This window comes from Lytechinus variegatus, chromosome 18 (genome assembly GCF_018143015.1).
Source record: "Lytechinus variegatus isolate NC3 chromosome 18, Lvar_3.0, whole genome shotgun sequence".
NCBI classification, from domain to species: Eukaryota; Metazoa; Echinodermata; class Echinoidea; order Temnopleuroida; family Toxopneustidae; genus Lytechinus; species Lytechinus variegatus.
In genome coordinates, this window is record NC_054757.1 from 22,207,611 (window position 1) to 22,226,417 (window position 18,807).

The 18,807-nt window shown below is 34.5% G+C and overlaps 1 long non-coding RNA gene across 1 annotated transcript; it reads left to right on the forward strand.

Moving 5' to 3' along the window:
• The first annotated feature begins 9,825 nt into the window (after positions 1-9,825).
• LOC121405569 lies at positions 9,826-14,454 on the forward strand. The gene is made up of 2 exons (XR_005968651.1): positions 9,826-10,254; positions 14,377-14,454. It is a non-coding gene; the product is annotated as an uncharacterized LOC121405569 (long non-coding RNA).
• Positions 14,455-18,807: the final 4,353 nt, after the last annotated feature.

Here is an 18,807-nt window from a genome sequence, read left to right on the forward strand (position 1 = left end):
ACGCAGCACCCCCGTTTCCCAGGTCCATGCATCTCATCCATCCTCTTCTCAATGGTTGATACCCTTTTTTTCGTAGTATGATTCGAGCCAATTAAGCCCCACCCTCAGTTAAATATGTAAGGTTGGTATATGCACTGTGTCATGTTCCACGTGTCTAATTCTACCATCATAGCTAAATTACTTGGTCTACTATTAAATTCAGTTTGTTATCACTTCGCCTAACAATCCTTTCTGTTCTGACTTTCTCTTCATCTACTTATTAACCAGCATTTCGGACGAAAGAACAGTTTTGTATAATCATATATTGACAAACTGGTACAAATATGGCTCTTTTCATCCTTTTCTTTTTCCTTTTTAAACTATACTTTGAACTGGTTTCATGCTCAAGTTGCCATCTTGTCGTACTCGTGTTTTTGAGGGTTTATATTATTTATAGGAATATTTTAATACGAGGTTACACTCGTCAAGCTCCACTTTAGCAGCCTCTTCCATGATTCCCAATCTGTTTATAATGAATAGGCCTATATCTTGATTTAATGTACATATAAATCTTTGTCTAGTTGGTTATATATTATACATGTCAAGATGTATGGAACAAAACACAATCATTATTATATATGTTAGAAATTAAGAGTAAACGAAACGAAATGAAATGAAATTATTATTATTTATTTGACCAAATCATGATACAAACATAGATGACATTATACATGGTAAAAACAAACAATACCGAATGGAACAATGCTACATGCTGGTCAGGGGTGATAAAAGCATAATAAATAGCCGTTGCTCGGAAGCATATCACCCCCCCCCCCACATGTAGCACTGCGTACAAAATATCAAATTAGAAAACAAATTGCACAAATTATAATCTAACCAAATGTTTGGCGAAATTTCTACAAAATAATAATGAAATGCAGAAGCTGATTGATGTCTACATATAAATAGAGAATGATTTAAAGTAATAATCAGAAAGGTCATTAATAAGTAGACTGGTGAAATTAAAAAAAAATGATGATGAAAATTGTATTACTATTCTGATCTAACCTGGCAATGTGGAGATAAAAACAGTAAATTAATATAAGCATATCTAATAGAATGGAATATAATTAAGAGTATAATAATCTACAATTTGAGAAGACCAAACAAAAATGAAATGAAATGAAAGTGGCGTCCTGTCAACTTGGATATCATATGAAATGGGTATATAGCATAATTAGAAAATAGAAAAAAAAATGTTTATTGGAATAAAGGTAAGTTGTAGACGTACGAGGTTCAGGTTGGACGAGACCAAACAGAGATCTTGACCAGGTTTCAATCTACATTTCTATTGAACTGCGCATGCGTTGAACCTTTAATAGTTTTACGTTGTGCCACTTGCCTCCTAAATTGCAACCATTTTTTTTCTCAGGCTAGCGAATTCCTTGTTTAATTTGTTGCTACTTCCATCTTTATACTCTCGTAATTAATTATTAGACCGTTGTTGTTTGACGGGTACAAAGGGCTGTATGTGTAAAGGTTATACTGTTTATGATGAGATACTAAGCTTGTTCGTGGGTGCGTTTGCACGAGAGTGACATTTCTTCATTTTATAGAGCGTTTATCACTGAAATTCTGAAAAGAACGTTTTTTATCTGTTATTTCATCTGAGTTAAAAGCGCGGGTTTTACCTTCAGAAAGCCATATTCTTTACCACTGAATGTCAAATTGAAAGAGACAGTTTTTATTAAAAAGAACACACTTAAAATATAGTTATTTCAATATAAACTTGATGAATTTTATATGTCATTAATACTACATGATTATGAAATAAAAATAAGGTCCATTTGGAAGTAATATTTTAGTCACAGTTTCCCGCATAATAAGTTATTGACTGCAACTAAAAACATAATCCATTATCAATATATCACGTTAATTCCTATTAAAGGAACGTTGAACGTTATGTGAACGAGATGATAACATCGCATGCAATAAGAAATATTGAGGAACTGTCCTGGAAAAAAACACACTAAGTTATCACAAGAATAACCCAAATCAGCCTTTGCTGTGTCATATCAAACGCATGAAGATAAACGCTGTTTTCTGATATATACGTCTGTATTCAGATATGGGATTTTTTTTTCATATTAGTTTTCTATATTGGATTATGGTCATAGGTTGAGTGTTGATATAGCGATTGCTACATGCCCGTACGCGATTATGAAAACGCCCACCTGCGAAACTCACCTTTTGAACATGTTACACGACGAATAAGCACGGGATAAGACTTGATGTGTAGCCCGCGTTTGCCTATAATTTCAATTAAATGCACAGAAAAAAATGAACAAAATTATTGGGCAATTCCACAATATATGTACGTCCGACCCCATGTACGTGGGACCTTCGTGAAATTTTCTGCCTCTGATTTCTTGTTCTTATGACAGTCTGTAATGTTCTCAAAGAACCATGACTTGGTCAGTTTATGAAGTAAAGTAAGAATTAAGAAAATTGGGGGTCGGACGTACAATCAGGTTAAATATTTTGTGGAATAGTCCTATTACAAAGTTTTATGTTACCATGCACACGTTATATATACACGTTGTGCTATTTAAAAATATGGGAACAACTAAATATACTTAGAATCTTTATAAAGAATATGAGTATATACTAAAGTACTTTGCATATTACTTTGAAAGCACACATATGCCAGTTGGCTGCCGTTGAGAACCAAAAAGAACAATGTTGATCAATAAAGGTAATATGCCAAACATAAATGTTCCATTTCAGGAAGTGTTAAGAAGGGGAAACTTTTGCTGAAAGGAAAACATTGGGAATGGACTAGTGGACTTCCGGTGGCCGAGTGGTCAAGGGCGAATGACTATACATGAAAGTCCAATGTTCAAAACCCATGACAAGCAAACTTCTGCTCCTGAACAAGGCCCTGCATTATTATTTCACGTCTTTAGAACAGTAAAAACGATCTCCAGAAGTATAGGATGATATTTTATCGACCACCTGTGACGTAAAACACAGTCAAACCATCATGAATAACTTTTTAAGTATCACATTTTCTTCATAAATAAAGATACTGGATGAAATTATATTATTATGGTAAATAATAACAATAATAATAATAAAAGAGAAAGAGAAGTGAACTATGAGAAGAGGACCTATTTGATAGAATACAGAACAATAACCCTAGATATCTGGAAGAAGTCCGGTTGCTGTTTAATATACCAACAGAACATCAAGTTGTGGACAATGGAAATAATAATAATAACAAATTCTTGTATAGCGGTGATTGATGTCATAATGTCCCTATATGCGCTTCCAAAGGACTTGGATATTATTACCCCGGCTTTAGCCCCGCAGCCTTTTTACAGCGCGGTGGCATTTGTTCAAGGAATAAATTCCTGCCAGGTACCCATTCATCTCAACGGGGTTGAGTGCAGCACAATGTGGATGAATTTCTTGTGGAAGGAAATTACGCCTTGCCTGGGATTCGAACCCACGACCCTCTGTTTCAAAGTCATAAGACTAATCCACTGGGCCACAACGCTCCACTGGTGTAGATATTGTATATAATTCTGGAAAAAAAATCATGGTACTGGCTAAGAAAACAAAATCAGAAAATGTGTGAATATTTTGATGAATAACTACAAATTTACTTTTCTATGTCATTTTCTTTAATTTGAATTTTCTTTAAATAACTGGAAGGAATAATTTTCTACATGTAAAATCTATATGCAGAATCAGTAGATAGATATTGAGGGCTTGATCGTTTCGCTCTCTCGCAATAAAAATAGAAATGGTGCCTTCTTTCTATAACACTCAGCCCCTATACATTTCCTTGCCTCATTTCACCGCTGACCAATCCGATGGATTTTCAAAACTATTCTCCCTCTATTTTCCCTAATCCCAATGTGGACCGTTACAGAAAAGACTCCCAAACAATATAATCATTTTATCAGGTTGATATAGGTTCAAGTTGATTGACACTAAAACTGAACAAGGGCCCAATACAAATTTAGATACACCGCTCACAAGACGATCTAGAATAATACGTTCCATAAGATCAATGATTAATCTAAGGTAATAAGACCGGTATTATCTCTGATCCTAAGTAATATTAGGTATCAACACAAGGTAAATCATTGATGATATCTCGGGGCAATTTATCATCAAGTTTGCTTACTTAGTTATCTCCTTTTATCTATTAATTTTGCTCCATTTTATCTATGAAAAAATATTGTCTTCATATTTTGAGTGAGGTGATGGGGGTGATAGTATAGCGGGTTTTTGTGTGGATTCCTGAATTGTAGGACAGATTCAAAGGTGAAACAAACATTACAGGATCTTCCTCTTTTCCAGAGGTAAAAAGGTCACCAAACTACATTTGAAACTGGGTGGACATTTCAAACTCATATAGGCGTAATAGAAAAGCTCACACAAAGACTATAAAGGTAAAATTAAGTTCGATATCCGAAATAATAATATAGTTTGCATATTTACAAAAAAAATGCGGTATTGTGTTTCATTGAACTTTAGCAACACAACTATCTTTATCATCACACTCAACGTCACAGTCATCGTCGTCGTTATTGTCGAAATCATGGTATTAGTTGCCATCGCCATCTTCATCGTCGTCACCAACATTATCAGTATCATCATTACCACTTGATCCTGAAGGCATGCAACAATCATTATCACCGCCATCATCATTATTGCCACAACTATATTTCAGAATTTCATCGTCATCATTACCATCATGAACATTAGTATATTAGCATCATCAGCATCATCAGTATACCATCATAGAGCTATTACAGCTCTATGGTATCATCGTGAACGTCAATTTAAAGACCATCATTTCCATTATGGACCTCTAGGAAGATCAGAGCCATTATATCAATGGCTCTGAATAGAGTGATCCATCCGTATATTTTTATGTGCATGTTTATATATTTATATTTAATATCATATCTTGTGCGGTGTATTTTATCGTAATTTTTATAACGGGAAATAAAAGCGAACCAAACCATAATGGTCATCATTACCAGAAAAAACAACATCATTATCGTCGTCATCATTAATATCGCCATCCCTTTCATCAACTTTACAGCGATCACCATCGTCATCACGATCATCACCGAAATCACCATTATTTTCATCAATGTCACCCTCAGTATTATAACCACAATTTGATAATCAACGTGATAATCATCATAATCATCATCATCATCGTCGTCATCTTCACCATCATCAATTCATCTTCTTTCTCCTCCTCCTCCTCCTCATCCTCATCATCATAATCATCATCATCAATCCATCGTCATCATCATGATCGTCACCATCATCGTCGTCATCATCATCATCACCATCGTCACCACCATCATCATCGTCACCATCATCGTCGTTATCATCACTATCGTCCTCATTATCACCATCACCCGATTGCTTAAGCTATACAGCCATCGTGAAATCCCTTTTACATGTAAAGTATTGATCGGGGGCTTTAACATTTTTTTATTTCACTTTTCGACAAAACATACATTTCCAAAACATTGGGCAAAATGCTAGTTCGATATAATTCATAATGATCGAAAAGAACCTTGATGTAAGAGAAAAAGAATATAAGAGAAAATAATATACATTCCTTGGAAAACAAATAATTATGGAATCAATCTTGTTAGACAAAACTTTATGCTTTGAGAACAAATTGAATTAATTTAGAATTTATTCATGACAGTTTTTAACTTCATTTTCGTTAAGAATATTGTCAAATGTATTGATCACAATTATTGTACGTTCAAACCAAGCTTTGTAATTATGGTGTAATTTGATTTGATACCGTTTTTTAATTTGTGATCATGAATGTAATATTTTACTATGTTCAAATTGGTTTGATGAGAGAAGAGAATTAAAGATTTTAAAAAAAGACAGAAGACCCACAAAGAAAAAAAAATCTCAAGTAATTTTACCATGCAAAATAAGACAAAATAACTGACTCATATTCTATAAAATGTATTTAGCAAACCCTAACCCTCCGCTAAACGAAAACGGTCCGTGGCTCTGTTGGTTAAATTAGCGGCAGATGATATACATGTGGTTAAAGTCTATCTACTCAGTAAACAAATTTAAATGGTTTAAAGTCAATTCGACGTTTTAATAGCGGCTTCAGTTTAGACTTTGCTTCTTTAAATTGGTTTATCATAGAACAGAAACCTGAACATTGACCATGTTAGTATAAAGGTTGAGATCAAGAATAACCGCTCACATCAAACAGCGCCATAAAAACCGGCCCTAACAGTTTGACACTTGTTTACAAGTTCAACCACAATAAGGCGGTGACACTATATAGTGCTTTTGTGTAGTAGCATTGAATGGACTTAGAACATTTTTACAGTTTTTACAGAACATTGTAACAGTTTATCACGGCAAAGGATTATATGGAGTTGTTTATGCTTTTTTGCCCATGTGTTTCAAGATTTATACCATCCATGCTTTCATCCAACTACTCAACAGCTACGCGTGAAACAAGCGTAGACTATTTCTGATTCGATTAAAGATACTCTTTTAATATTTTGCTTAAAGGGAGGTCCGGGCTGAAGATATAAAATAGAGTAAAATTCACAGGGCAAAATGCTGAAAAAGTCATCGAAATCGGATTAAATAACGAAGTTAATGAAGTTTAAATTTTATCAATAATTTGTGAAAACAGTTGATATATTCACATGGTTATGAATATTCATTATGTGGGCTGATGATGTCACATCCCCACTTTCCTTTTTTTATGGGATTACATGAAATTATAAATGTTCCATTTTTTCATACATGTGTATTATCTTCATTATGATGAACTAAGTTGCAGCAATAAATAACTAATGCACCATAAATCAGTTGTCATAACTGATTTATGGTTTCCATAAGAAGGGATTAACATGAACTTAGATAATAAATTGGACTGATATAAATTACTTTAATTACAGACATGGAAGAATGAAAGCAACAACAAGTTATCATGAATTGATTAGCACAGGTTGGCGATCTTTTATTATAAGTTAAAGTAAGAATAAAAAAGGTTTTCGTTTCATGTGCAATTAATTTTTCCTATAATCAAGTGTTATTTTTTGTTGATTTTTGTGCAACTTACTCAAATCATAGAAAAAAATCTCGGTGCTTTCAGATATCATGAAAGAAGTATGGGAAGCCGAACTATCTAAATTTTATTCACTTAGTATGTTTCTCATCTTTACAGTATTCTTTCCCCAATTCTCAAATGGTGAAGAAAACTATTTTAGTTATTATTCCCAGTCAGGCATGGATAAATTGAGCACCAAAATGGCAGACAGATTAAACCTCAAATGTAGTTTCTTTATCTCAACTGACCATCCACAGTTAAAGCAAAAAGTTTAAACCAGAGTTTGGAATTCGGTATGTACCTTTAAATTACTTTTATTGGCATTACTGGTGTATAAAAAGTTAAAATTATAGATTGAGGTTAAATTCCTTCTAATTGCCGTTTATGATAAGATAAATAGGTTACAAGTGGAGTTTGACCTCATAATGAAGATGTGTATGTACACGCTGCATATACCCTACACAGTAACAGATATAGGCCTATACAGTATATATTTACGTGCTACTGGTATAGATAAGTGGTAAAAATTTTAAACGTGAACTGAATTTAGACGATAATTGTATAGGCATACAGATATATATATAAGCATATTATAATATTTATCAGTCATTCGTGGGGTGATGGTTTAGATGGGGGTGTTTTTTCAATAACTTTACATTAAACATTCACATATCAATAACAATATATCAGTTTATTCAGACCCAGAATAAAATTTGGATTCACTTAATACTCGTTCAATCAAAAGCAAGTTTGCCGGCCTTACAAAAAAATGGAGTATATATACACCGAGACATACATACTATATTCAAATTCATTGTTTTATTACTATATTATTGATTTGTATATTTTATATGAAATTGGATGAAATGTCAATCGGAAGAAGATTAAATGTCTTAATGAAATGAACTGAACTTCAATTGGAAGAAAATATAAATTGGCTGTAACGGATGGGGTATTTACAATATTGACTCTTTAAAGAAGTTGCAAATTTCGATGCCCGTTTACAGTCTAGTTCTGGAATGCATGATTCTATTAGAGACGGTTGACCAAAATGCTCGGACGACGACATGGAAGATAAGCTGAGTGAGGGAGGGAAGGGGAAGGATGATGACGACGGAGAAGATGAGTAACAAGAAGAAAGAGAAATAGATAGGGAAAGGCCAATGGAATAAAAATAAGAGGAGAGGGGGGAGAAGAATAATACGACGAAGAAGATGAAGAAGACAATGAAGGAAGAGGAGGAGGTGGAAGAGTAGGGGTAGGAGGATATAGAAAAGAGACAAAGGTGCAGGCTTATATGGATAACAGGGAAACATGATTGTTTTATACATTTATTCATTCATTTATTTATTTGTTCATGTTTTCTTTATAAAAAGCAGGGTAGTCCGATTCAAGCCAGAGGCCTGCTTTACAAGGGATCCCTGCATACATATCGTATGCATATATTCCTAAACTGTAAATAAGGCTCATAAAACAGGAAAAAACATTGCCTGTGATCCCTTTAATATTATGTAATAATTGAAGAATTCATAAGGAATCACTACCAAAAAAAAATGAAATGAGGAATTCGCGCCAAAATGTAGTCTTGAGTGATATATTACGTGACTGTATGATAATCCACTAAATGGAATAAACAGAGTTATCTTATCAACAGTGCTTAAACATGGGTGGATCCGAAAAGCAAAATAACATTTAAATATTAACAGAATCTCAAGATAGCAAGGCGTCTCCTTTTCAACTTCATACCATGCGTGATTTTTTTTTTAACCCAGTAGACCGAGAAGAAGTAAAACTCGGAGAAGATTGTGTTCGTCAATATTTCATTGATTAATACAGCTTTGAAAAAAATCAAAGATAAATTACAAGGCTACCGATTACGCTCTTGAAGGTTCAACAAACTGTTTATCTTTGCATATTTATTATCATCAAATAATTATTTCTTAATCTATAATTATATTTTACGTCATAAAAAGACAAATGGTGATTTCCTATATTGATATTACCCTGAATAATCATAGAATAAACTCCTCATTAATGATTATTTCAAATAGTTCCTTCTTCAATAAGTAATTCGCAGACATGACAGAGGTACTAATGATTATCATTTATTTCTTAATAAGTGCTGACAAGAATATAACACCAGTACTGAATGAACTGAAAACGTTCTTACTTCTTTATGTTTCGCCATTGTCAACACTGGTTACCTATGGAAGGGTGTAGTTATGACCAAAAAGAAACTCATATTGGGAATAGAAATAACTAATTTGTAGGATTTAATTAGATTTAAAGAATTTAATTCATATTAATCTTCCACTCAATCTTAATATCATGGATAACAGTATTGTCGTTACCGCTACCCCTCTTGCCACCGCCACCACACACCAGGACATTCCCTTACTAAACCTCCATGACCACACCCCTTTTTATATTAAGGTATCTTCTCTAAAATTAAAAATGTTATAATTGATAATGAATCACCTGAAAACAATCCAGACGTCAAAGTAAAAAAATAATCATTAACTGGAAGGATAAGTAACATTTCAGGTCAATTAACGAGAAATATATTCTCTTAAGAATATGCATGTATTTAAGATGCCGGCATCAAATATTAGGACACCACCTATAAGCTAGTTGTCGAGTAACTTATATCATGTTTGCATTCAAGCAATGAACAACGTGGCGGCGAGGGATCAAAGTACAATAACGAGGGTTTGTTTCTTTGCTCACATCAGCTCGTGATGTGATGAGCTTTAGCAATGGGTGTTCGTGTCGCTCTGGTAGGCCGAGGGGTGTGGTGGAGGGGGGTATTTATGCACCTCACCTCGGAGTAGGAAGTCATTGGTAGAAGGCGGCACCACTGAGTGCGGACGTGCGTGGAGTTCTGCTGATCGCGGCGCCACACTTTAGAAGCGAGATTCAGTCAATACCAGACGTGGAGGACAGGTGGTGGTGGTGATGATGGTGCCGGCTCTCCGTATTAGTGATGCTAACACGAGAAGACGACTGCTAATTCTCAGGTCTTCAGTTCGGCATCTTGAACAAGTTTATCATATATCTTCAACATTCCGCACTGAGAATACCAACATGGCACGCCAGTGATCTATCTTAGATCATTTCATCTATTACTTTCGAAAGTAAGTCTTTTATGTTATTTTAAATATTATATTAGGATCCTATACGTATAAGTCTATAATAACTTATTTTTGCAGAAATGTTAGACATAATTCCCTGAATGTCTTTACCAATATACTTTAGGGTACCTGCTATTATCTAAACTTTGATATCATCCAAACAATTTTTCGTTATACAAAGACCAAACATTCATATTGTTAATGAAATATTTCTGGCACTGTTGTAAATCTTCTTCTATAATTTAAGAATTATGAAAAGAATGTATGAATTTTGCTTTACATCATACATGGCTTCGATAGACTATCACCGATTCAATTACAGTCCAGCTTTGGTTTTACAACAATTTCATGTCTTGTCTCCACCATAATGAGAAATGTACAGAAACGTTTGTGTTTCCTTGTATAAAACAAAACATATTCATTTATTTTAAATATTTCCTTCTACATATAGATTTTAAAAGCATGAACACATAATTCGGAACTCAGTGATAATGATTTCATATCGGTACATGGTACATTATAATGTACAATGTGTACATAAATTATGCATTGCCTGATTGTATCCTGTACCTATAAACAGTAATTAATAACCATATTTTCTGACACATTTATGTCCCGGAGACGCTCATCATAAGGGTCATTAATCTACTCGTATAGTGGTTCTCGGTTTCGTAACCAGCTCAGATAAAAATATAAAAATAAAAAGCCACAGAGCATCTTACAAATGCAAAAGAGACAGCAGTATTTATCACAAAGAGTTTGGGAAGATAGTAACGTTTGGTTTAGATTCCCAGTGGACACTGAGATTCATATTTCATATTTTAAAATAAAGATATTTTTGTAATATATCATTTTAAATTTTTAAACATTTGACGAATTATCGGGGTTTTACCAGTTTCCTGGTCATTCAGATGACACCTCTCTTTGTATTTTGTTTCATTTATTCATCATCTATTTTTCTTCGTATCATACGTCTTTCCTACTGGTTCTGCTATTTGCGTAGAATATTGTAAGGTTTTCAGATATGTTTTGGTTGAAGAATAGAATTCTCTTCACTCCTCAGTATTTCTTTCTTCTTCGATATTCCTTTTCGATTACACAATCCCTTGAAGTTTTCATTTTTTTTACATTTAGCATTTCTCCTTCTTCCTTTCCTCCTCTTCTTCTCCTTCTTCTTCCTTTTCTTCTTCCTCCTCTTCTTCTTCTTTCCCCTCCTTCTTCTTCTTCTTCTTCTTCTTCTTTTACTTCTTCTTCTTCTTCTTTTTCTTCTTCTTCTTCTGTTCCCTCACCCTTTTCTTCTTTGTTTTTGTTCTTGGTCTCATTCGTTTTGTTCTTCTTAACTTCTTTTTCTTCCTCCTTGACCTTTCTCTTTTCTTTCTTGTCCTCCTACGTCCTCTCTCCCTCTCAATCTTTCCCTCAATCCAGCACACTTGTATCTTTCTTTCAGCACTTTAATAAATTTTTATAAAAATTACGCCTTTCAGATATATTTGTAAAAAAAAATATCTCGAATTGCTCAATTTTATTCTGTTGATCTATTCATCTCTTCTTCAGTCCACGTTGGCGTAAATAACCCTTATCTCTCACACATAGCGTGGTCTATCGAATATTAACCCACATAATATAAAACGGACAGATAAAATTGGCGCGAAGTTAAAGCGATAAGAAATTTACAATGCCTTGATTAGATTACTCTGTGCGAAGTCCACCGATTGTGTTGTTCCTTTAAGACGGTTCTGTGTGCAGAAGTGATACGAACTCAGTCAAGTGTCGATTAAAGTTGTAGAAATTCTCAAGAGAGCCTGCCACTTTTTTTAATGTTATTTCTCTCCTCTTTATACAATTTAAAGTAGCCTCTGTATCGTGTATATAGTAGAGATAACGAGATAAGCAACACGCCATCTACTTTGCGATTGCTAAGTACAATGATATCACAAGGTCATTGTCTTAAAGTTTGTTCGAATTACACTCGTTTGATTATATCAGATCAATTATAATTGTTATTTGTTATATATTTTAATAATTTTGACCGAAATGTTGATGGATTTAGTTTCATTCTCAATAATCTAGAGGTATAAAAAGATTAAAAGTAATTTGCTTTGCACAAGAGCAAAAGATGCAAAAGTTTTTAACTTGTTTCACATAATTTTCCTTTGAAAAATAAATGGGATGTAAGATAAGACCTTAACAGGATATATTCGAAATGTGAGAAATCTTTATTTCATACTAAACTCTAGTACAATCTCATCTATTTTTCGTTCACGATTCTGGCCGATTTTCCATCTAAATCATTAACCTTTACATGTGATTACATAACACCGCATCAATAAACCATATTTGTTCTTGAGTCATTATGTAGCTTGTTAAGCTTGGATTTTACAATGGGCTTTAAATGCGTCTCAAACTACAAATCCTCACTCACAATAGCAACGATCGTGGAGCAACATTTATTGACTTAAACACCAAAGAAAATGAGATTGCCCTTACTCATCTAAGTGAAGTGGTACCCCTAATTTTATGATCTTAAGCAAATGTTTGGCGGAATGTTTATTGCGTTCACAGTTTGCGGCCTTGTGCCCTCTACCTAATATCAGCATACATTGGCTTGATGATTCAGAAAATTTGGAGGGGTTGAGGAAAATACCACCCCTTTTCTCTTTTGTGAAAACCAAACTAACCCCTTTTGTGAGTTTTTCTCGTACATGTTAGAATAAACTACAATAGATTGTAACGCGATTGAAGTGATGTATAAACATCCGATCAAACGATTAGTCATATCGATCGCTATCAGACATGACCAATTTGTTTTTTCTATTATCAAAATGCCGCGTGTCCTGTATCTCAGGTCAACGATTTATGCCAATTCTCTGGCAGATATTCGACCAGTTTATTCACACATTAACATATACTTCTGAATATGAAATTCAAAATAAAAAAATCAAATTCAATTCATAATGATAATATATGATTTTGTTGGCTTTCTAGGTTAATAAATTACTCTAAGCATGCGCAGATCTATTCGGTAATCAAATTCAGAATTTTCTAAAATTCCATATGATTCACTCTCCGTTATGTGGATCCTTTGTCCTTAACGACCTTTTATCGATCTTCATTTGCCACGCTCAACCCAGGTGTGGCAAATGGGTATCAATCAGAAATTCATTCCTTAAAAATCGAGAATGCAATGTTTGGTCATATTGAATGTGAGGATAATTCTCTACCCATCCGCTTCCGTGTCTTTTTGTTGCAAATCACAATGTCATGTCATATATTTTAATCTTATTCAATTCACATCTAGACTAAACTCATTGTTTTACTCTGGAAACAAAATAATTATACATTCATGGCTTTCTAAGTTTTGTGGTCATGAAGGGGATTTCAGTGGCAAAATACTTCAAGTGTTTTCCTTGTTTCAGAGTTCTTATCTTTTTTTTCCATTAAGATATTTCGTCGCATAGAATTTATAATGCTTCTTTTTATGAAGACTGGATCAGATATAGCTATAGTTCTCTACATCGGGTCCTCGATTTGTCTTCAGTTCAAAGCCCTCTGTAAAAACCCACAAAATTCTCAAGCAAAATTGTGCTGTCGAATTCGGTGATGCAAGACAAATATTTGCTTCTATATCTCGTTCGCCTTCATCTTTAAAAAAATTAAGCCCATTTACGGACTCAAAATAGAGAGTTATGAGTAATAGACAGGTCCCATCTGATGCATATGAAATTCATAATCTCCATTAGTTAATTTCAAACCAGTACGAGTTTCGTGAATGGTGTAATATGTAACTTATTGCGATATTTTGCCCTCTCCGCCTGGCACGCTGTGTGTGTACTTTAACTTCTACTAAGACATTTGACAAGATTTTATCTTGCACATTGTATATGCAATACTGAACAAGTCTCCCCTCCCTCCTCTCTTATTAGACTTATTACAGAGTTGGTTTTTATATATTTCTCCTTTATACATATACTTCGTGCTCTTATATTACAATTTGTTAAACAGTTAGATAGAGCGGTGGTAATGTCATTTTAATATAGAAATCGATTTAAATAAGGTACATATCTAATAATTATTTCTCCCCTCTTTTCTCCTTTTCTCTCTCTCTCTCTCCCTCCATCTCTCCAGATTTGGCAACAGCAAGCTGACTGCAGACTATCACAATCCTTGAACAGAAGATTCGTCAGGGACAATTATGTTTTCCTCAATAAAAAAATGAATATGATTTTAAAATCAAGTCAAACAACGTTTGAACGATCCACACTTTCTTGATACTGCTTTAAAATATAATTTTGGTATCACATCCGGACAAAATCCATGGAAATTATAAATCGACCTTGCTTTTGATTCAATTTACATCGATCTGTTTAAAACGCAAATTCGAAGATTTTTTTATCAATAAGTCTTTCGGAATTTAAAATTGTTTTGCCTTAGATACATATTGTTAAATGAGGGAAATTATGAATATAAAATGCCATATGCAAACAGATTTATATACGAATAAACAGAGGATAACGATGAATAATCAAATTTGAGCAGACGACAACATAGATTACATATCGATACTAATATCGATGTTGCGTATTTCTGTTGGCCACACCCTGAGCGGCAAGATTCTCCACTTTCTACCCCGTATTAACAATGTGGCTGATGAGGAATCTTATGAACCATCAGCCTCGCTGTCAATACGAGGTAAGGAGTGACAACCAACCAATCAGCGTCCAGGACTCAAACTTTCGACCAATCAGCACGTAGGATGGTTTCTAGGGTGACAGATAGTGACGTACGTATAGAAGTTGACAATTTCTCGCCAACCTGTGGAAGATCATAGTAAGCTAAAGTATACTACTCATCTTTTGAATCATGTTTTTTTTTTCTAAATAATTCGATACCAAAGTCAGATTTTTATCAATTCAAGTCAGGACTCACTGGGACTTTTGGAAGCTTGTGCCTTTCTCCATCAGTATTTTTTCAAGACATTTAATGAATAATGGAGATGAAACAAAATACGAACAAAAAATTGAAAGAGCGTTGTTGAAAAAAAAAGGTCTTGGGTAAAAAAAACTAATATTGTTGTCATTGAGAAAGCTCACCTTTGGTGGTCTTGCTTACCCCAATCAAAATATCATTATACAACTTATGCTTTTATATGGAAAAATATAACTTTACTATAAATTGCTTGGCTGTCGAGATTTTGAAAATAAAAGTGATTTACAAAAATATTCATTATCATTGTTTGAAATTGTGTATGTGTTGTCTTTTGTTAACTTTAAAAAATTACGATTCTAGAGATGCAGTGTGGATGATACAGGATGATGATGGTGATGATGATGATGATGGTGATGATGATGATGATGATGGTGATGATGATGATGATGGTGATGGTGATGATGATGATGATGATGATGGTGATGATGATGATGATGATGGTAATGATGATGGTGATGAGGATGGTGATGATGATGGTGATGATGATGGTGATGATGATGGTGATGATGATGATGATGATGGTAATGATGATGATGATGATGATGATGATGGTGATGATGATGGTGATGAGGATGGTGATGATGATGGTGATGATGATGATGATGTTGATGATGGCGGTGGTGGTGGTAGTGGTGATAATAGTAAAGATTATTATTTATCTATTCCATCTATTTATTTATTTCAAATATGTAAAAGAAAGGTAGCCCAATCAGCAACAAGCTGGCTTTTGTTGGGGCCCTTCGTAACAAACACAAATGTCAAACATGGTGACATATTAAAATATAACAAAGAATAGAGTGTATAAATATAGCATACAAATATTCAATATGAAATAATAAATTAATCATAATTAACTATGGAAAAAAATGAAATAATTATCTAAAAGTAAATGACAAGGAGGAGGAGGAGGATTGTACTTGGTGGTGGTGGTGGATTGTGATGATAAGGGTGATCATAATTACAATAATGATGGAGAGAGAGTCAAAGAAAAGGAGGGAGAGTGGGGGAAGAGTTTATCATGAAAAAAGGGACAAACATTGAAAGAGGGGAAAATAAGGGCTCAGGAGAATGAAAAGAACAGGGGGTGTATATGACTGCCATTGTTATATAGCGCATTGAGAAAATGCGAATAGATCCCGGGGGGGGCACTTCCATTCACGAGTGGATACCATGCGCGACCATGGGGTCTCGAAAAGCACCCTAAACACGTAATTTCCGTATTCTGAAAATGCACCCCTTAACAAGTATTGGCGTGTGAAACCCTACCCTTAACAAGTATTGGAAACAAAACGATACTCCTGGCAAATATTCCCTGAAATGAACCCCTAAACAAGTACAGGAATGTTTTATTGTTACGGGTCCTTCGGTCGTCGGCTTTACCTTATTTGGTTTAGTCGTACGACCCTACCTTCTACACCTCGCGCAAATCGGACTCTAAACACGAAGTGTTGGGGCAAAAAGGACATTCTTTATAAAACATTTTAATTTTGTTTTATCATTCCCGCAAATTCGACCCTAAACACGTAATTTTCCTATCGAAATAGATACACTTTTTTCATTATTTTTGTGTTTTTGACACCCTTATCACGTTACGTACGTAAAGTGCCCTATCGTGAAAAGGACATCCTTTTTACGTGTTTTTTTTTGGTCGCGCATGGTATCCACTCGTCAATGTAAGTGGCACCCCCGGGGAATAGATGGAGAAATCATGATTATAATGATGGAGTTGATGATTAAGGTGGTGGTGGTGGCGGTGATGGGGAGGAAGGGAGGAGGAAGGAGAAGATAATTACGATAATAATGATGGTGACGAGGATGATGACGATGATTATGATGATGAGGAGGAGGATGATGATGATGATTGTGGTGATGGTCGTCTGGAGATGACCATAATGAATGTCACGATCAAGGAAAGGACATCGGAAGAAAAAAGAACAGACAACCTACTCCGCTTTCTTTATGAAAGACATCTAAAAGTGTACCCCCCCCCTCGGCCTTCTGTTTCTGTTTGGGTTTCCTTGTGATCCCAGAAAAGAAAATTAAAATTAAATAGAAATCTTGAAATTTCGGAAGACACCGAAGTTAAATAATGTCGCATTTAAATTGCGTTTCTACTGAGGCCCTGATATTTTTATGGTTTATATAGGTCTCCCGTCGTTGATGGTACAGGTGTCACACGCGTAAAATATTCCCCATAGACTTGTGTGTTAAAATGGCACTTTTGAAAAATTCATAAAAAAATAAACGTGAAATTAGAGGGTCGAATGTTTACTACCATATCTGACATTCCATATCTGACCAGAATAGGGTATCGTAGTCAGCTCATTTTAAAAAACAAATCGCCTTTATGAAGATAACTATGATGGGATCAAATTTATCAACTGAAACAGTAGAATAGCCCTAATTCTTCCGCCAGTCAAAAAATAGTTCCAAAGTCTTTGATATATCTTCCCAATTTGGGCAAAGGAAGTTCAGTATTTACCATTTCTAGAATCAGTGTTAGATTTTCAATCATATTCACACATTTTTGTCAATCAGCAATATCAAATTTAAAAAATCGAATGTGTTGGGTGGAACGAATAACTTTAGCCTACCTGTTGTAATTAGGCTCAATTAACCTAGGTCGGTCCGAGAACATTCCTTTTTTTTATTTTCTCATAGATAAGATGGCGCCATTCATACTTCAGGCTAGCTCTAATTCACACAATGTTCGTAGCGTATCATGAAGTTGCCGATTTTCACGATCCAATGGGTGGCAAGACAGGGGATGGGGCGACTGCCCCTATGTTTTTATTTTTTAAAAGGGGGCAAAAAGACATGAAAACGATGGAGAAAAGAGAGAGAGAGAGAAAAACAAAGAGTATAATAATGAGAGATCTGTGAAATGTAATTATATACACCTCTTATTCAATAAGATTCAATGGAGAAAAATAAAATACGTCAAATTTAGTTGCCCATTTCCCACATCCCAATGTTTTGTTTCCTCCACCGACACTGTTTTAATAATCAACTGTTCGTGAATTAGAAGTCATTAAGGCACAAAAGGGGTGGTCACCCACCTCGCCTACCCCCCATGATATCGTATATGCTCAAGAAGTTGGAAACGGGAAAACAATAGGGAAAGAAATAATGAAGACACAGTGGAAAAGAGAAAATTAAGGGATATTATGCAATGTGATGGGGTGTGGAACAAATAACCCTAAATTTTCTCATTGAGAAATAAAAATGGAGTAAATTTGAAGACATCACCGCTTATCAAAATAATATTTTCCCGGTTCTGTCATTAACTAATGTAATGGAGGAGTGTTATTCTAAAGTGAAACCTCGATAAAATATAATCCATTGTAATTTTTCCCTCAAATTTCGCCATTTTAAGGAATGTAAAACGTTTAGATTTAAAATCTAAAATCTCTAATCAGAAATGATCATGCGAGTTGGTACATGTGAGTTTGTGAGCCCCCCCCCCCCCTCGTTCCATGTTAGCTACATGTACACAAAATGAATTCGGTGATATAATCCGGAAAGAAAATACTACGCGTCAATGACTGAGGCAGTTCCTTTATGACGTCA